Here is a 4,910-nt window from a genome sequence, read left to right on the forward strand (position 1 = left end):
ACAAGCAAGCATGAGGCAACTCACTTCAAGATCAGCATCACATGATCTCTTGTAAGCGTTCTTCTCCGCAGTAGATGCATTATCCTCAGGTGCTTCTGGTAATGGGGTGTCTAGAATCTCTTCCTTTTTCTCAGCCCTGAGGACAATTCTCAGGTTGCGGATCCAATCTGCATAGTTTGTTCCATTCAACTTATCTTTCTCAAGAATTGAGCGCAAACTAAATGTTTGATTGGTGGGCGCCATTTATCTACAACAAAAGTAATGCAAAATACTAAGACAACGTATCCAAGACAGAGTAAATGATATTAAATAAAATCTACTCCCACTAAAATCAATATCCCCCAATTGATACTTAGTGATTCAAGACCCACAACTAACAAGTATACTAGTGAGCTTTAGCATCACTGCTAGTAGACATGGTAGATTGGTAAGCAACTCCTTGCTAATCATATCACATATGACTCTTGTTGTTGGGATGACATCTCTATGCTTGTGTTACCCAACTACTTATGCTCCAAGGTCCATAACCGTTAGGATGACCTTGTTGAAGAAACTAACCCTTCTGTAGTAAGTATCCGATACGAACCTACCTAGTCAAGGAAAACCAGTGGCACCCTAATTTCATAGACCTACCACCAATTGTACAAGACACATGACAGTGCAAGGTTTGGGGAAGCATGTGTCGAGGGTATCGGTAAGGGGTACCCTCAGCGATGCGCATTATGAGATTGCCCGTACGAAGGTCGAGACCCTTAATTCGACGCCCTAGTTTTACGCATGCGCCGCCATCGACAGTCGCAGCCTCGAAGACGGAAATAGCGTCGAGCGAACCGGTCAGGGCTCGAGCAGCGACTACCGTCGAAGACGGAAGCGGGCTCGAGCGAACCGAGAGACGTCGAGCGTTAGGACACTGTCCGCCGCCTGACGCGCGCACGCGGGCGGGAGCATTAAATGCACCTGACGCTTCCCCACCTAACACACAGGTCATGGGAGGCGTGATAGGGAGCGAGCTTCTGTCCCATCGTTCTTTTTGCAGCCTTCCCACCGAACGACTCAGGGCGTGTCAGGACGCGAGAAACAAGGATGGAACGTCTAATCGGGACCCCCTCGAGACACCCAAGGTCAGCGCTCCAGATATCGGCATATTACGCGGCGCCCGACCCTCGACCGAACAAGGTCCCTCCCCAGGGACAAGTCGGGCGTCGACTGACAACACCGCAGCTGCTCCGCCGGATCCGCCACCACGCCATACGAGCATGCGACCTCAGAACCATCACAAGGCGGCTGGCAGGGCAGCTCGCGGGAGCACGCGTAATCATCACCAAGCTATCAGGATGGGACGGCTCGAGGCCATGCCGTACGGAAGCCTCGAGTAGGTCAGCGCTTCATGCAGCTATCGATCCCTACTCTAACATCTACGCATGTACCCTGTGTCTCTCCTTGGAGCTATAAAAGGAGGGACTCAGGAATAGAAGAGGGACATCCGAACACAAGAACGCATACATAGTAGAGCTACACACTTCATACCACGCTTGTATTCGCCCCTGTACAAGCACTTAGGTGCAAGATAATACAAACTCTCTCCCCCCGCTGGACGTAGGGCCTTCTCTTGCCCGAACCAGGATAAATCTCTGTGTCTTCTTGCATCACCATCCGGAAAGGGGAGCACGCATACAAATTTACTCGTTGGTTTGACCCCCCGGGGGATAAAACACCGACAGTTGGCGCGCCAGGTAGGGGTCCTGCGTGTTTTTTTCACCGATTTCCCACCACTTTCCGGATGGCTACTCCTGCCTCGCCGCTTCCGCGCTCCACGGTGATTTGGTTTGGGAGTCTCGAGTTCATGTCTACGGGCTCCGGCTACGACATGATCTTGCTCTCAGTCAAAGGACCAGGAGGAGTCCGCGTTACGCCAGCACGGTTGAAGGCTCCAAGACGCCCTCACCACCACGCCTCCCCGCCTAAGAAGAGGCGCGGGCAGCACCACCGCGGCCCCTCTGCTTCAGCGCGACCAACAACTCGCGCAAGGCAGGATGTGGGCCACAAGGCAGCGACACCGTGTGACCGAGCAACTAGCACGGCGACTCAGCACCACGCGACGACGGGGGGAGATGCGTCTCGCGCGCCCTCCCCCACCGCAGCTAGGCTACTTCCACACGGGTCGTTCTCTCCAAGGGCAGCACTGCCGTTCGGGTTGGACAACGCCGCGGCGTCGCTCGCCAAGACGATATGCCCAAACGCTCAGACATACGTGGAAAGACCAATGGTCATCCCACGTAGCTCCGAAGAGCGGCGGCCGACGTCCGAACTGCCGGACCTTTCCCGAGTACGAGGCCTCCGTCGGCTAGGCCCCGGACGATACTCGATCACCTCCCTCAGGCAACGATGGCTGGAGGAAGGACGTGCATGTTTCCACGCTGCCGAGCCGGACTCCGACTCCGAGACAGACAGCTATGACCCTACGAGGGAATGCTATCACCTCGACGGGGCGGCAGAAACCACCGACGAGACACGGGATGCTGTTGCGGGTGGTCGAGCCCCCGCGGCGCAAGAAGACCCCAGGACGCCTGGGAACGACGGACGGCTCGACCCTCTTCCTCAGGAAGATAGAACTGCGCAGCTCGCGCAGCTGCGGGAGCTCAAGATGAAGCTCGACGAAGATCGCGAGCGCCTCGTCCTGCTCGAGCAAATCCTTGAACAAGACCTGCCCTACCCGCCGGGCGGAAGTGTCCGCAGACGCGCTCGAGAGGTACATCGACAGATCGTCGGTGACACAGAGGCGGAGCAACCTGTCGGCCGTTTCCCTCGAGCGGGCCAGAATGTAGTAGCAGCAACGATGCTGCTACGTAACATGCCAGAGCCATCAAATTCCCAGGCCCGACGAATTCGAGATGAAGTTCAGACATTGCTCCAGGTGGCAGCAGTTCAACAAGCCGAAAGTTCGGCATCTCGACGACGAGGAGCTGCCACAGAGAAGCGCGGCGAACAGCCTCTAATCGAAGAAGAGGTGTCTGTCCAGCAACAACCTCCCCCTCGAGGTAGAAAGACCGCACTCATCCTCCCTGCCGACAACCAACGACGACACGACGCGCGACACGACGTTAAAGAAAATAGACGCCGACGGCACGGAGACGCGGAAGAACGTGGTTATAGCGCGCATCGCGGCGGGAGGTACGACAGCGATGAGGACCGGGTGGCCCCCGAGCCACCAGGCCCACGGGTGTTCAGCAGGGCGATCCGCAGCACGCCCCTGCCTAGTCCATTCCGACCCCCAACCAGCATCGCAAAGTACAATGGAGAAACCAAGCCAGAACTATGGCTGGCCGATTTCAGGCTGGCTTGTCAGCTAGGTGGCGCCCGGGGGGACGATCGAGCCATCATCAGACAGCTACCCCTTTTCCTCTCCGACACCGCCCGTCGATGGCTCGAGGAGCTCCCAGCCAATCAGATTCACAACTGGGATGACCTGGTCAGAGTCTTCGAGGGCAATTTCAAGGGGACCTATGTACGGCCAGGGAACTCGTGGGACCTCAGCAAATGCAAGCAGAAGTCGGGAGAGACTCTTCGGGAGTACGCTCGACGCTTCTCGAAGCAGCGCACTGAGTTGCCACACATCCCCGACCACGACGTCATCTTGGCGTTTGTCTCGGGCACCACCAGTCGAGACTTGGTGCGGGAATTAGGCCGCAATCGACCTCAGACCGTCGACGAGCTGATGGACGTAGTAGCTAACTACGCGGCAGGGGAGGAGGCAGTCGGCGCTTTCTTCAGCTCAGAAGGAAGAAAAGGCAAGCAGCCCGTCGGCGAAGAAGGGACTTCCAGTCGAGGCCTCAAGAAAAATAAAAAGAAGCAGAAAGTACGGCAGTTCCACCAGGGAGACTCGGGTGACGACCTTGTCGCCACGATGGATCGAAAGAAGCCGCGAGGCCCTCCGGAGGGAGGTATCTTCGACAAGATGTTGGAGGAACCGTGCCCTTACCATAAGGGAGGCGCTAACCACAAACTCAAGGATTGTCGCATGTTGAAAAAGCATTTCGATGGTCAGGGTCCCAAAAAAGATGCGCGTGATGACTCCAAGAAGGAGAAAGCTGGCGGCAAGGAGGACAACAAAGATGACGACGGCTTCCCCGCCGTCCACGACTGCTACATGATCTATGGCGGGCCTTCGACTCAGTTGACCACGAGGCAACGCAAGAGGGAGCGTCGCGAAGTCTTTGCGGCAAGGATGGCGGTGCCCCAGTATCTTAGCTGGTCAAGCACTCCCATCACCTTCGACCGAGAGGATCACCCCGACAAAGTGGTCGCCCCAGGCGTCTACCCGCTCGTCGTCGACCCCATCATCGTCAACACCCGACTCTCGAAAGTGCTGATGGACGGCGGTAGCAGCCTCAACATCATCTACCTCGAGACCCTCGATCTCCTCGGCATCGATAGAGAACGCCTCCAGCCAAGCGCCGGCGGTTTCCACGGCGTCGTACCCGGGAAAAAGGCACTGCCAGTAGGTCGAATCGACCTACCGGTTTGCTTCGGCACGGCAGCCAACTTCAGGAAGGAGACCCTCACTTTTGAGGTGGTTGGTTTCCGAGGCACGTACCACGCCATCATCGGGCGCCCGGGCTACGCCAAGTTCATGGCTATACCCAACTACACATACTTGAAGCTGAAGATGCCTGGTCCCAAAGGCGTCATCACCGTCAGTTCCTCCTTCGAGCACGCATACGAGTGCGACGTCGAATGCGTCGAGTACGGGGAGGCGGTCGAGAGCTCCACCGAGCTCGTTGCGAAGCTCGAAGCCATGGCCGCTGAGGCTCCAGAACCTAAACGACATGCGGGCAGCTTCGAGGCGGCGGAAGGAACTAAGAAGATTCCGCTCGACCCCAACAACTCCGACGGCAAGGTGCTGACGATCA

Source organism: Sorghum bicolor, chromosome 8, assembly GCF_000003195.3.
Source record: "Sorghum bicolor cultivar BTx623 chromosome 8, Sorghum_bicolor_NCBIv3, whole genome shotgun sequence".
In the NCBI taxonomy this organism is placed as follows: Eukaryota; Viridiplantae; Streptophyta; class Magnoliopsida; order Poales; family Poaceae; genus Sorghum; species Sorghum bicolor.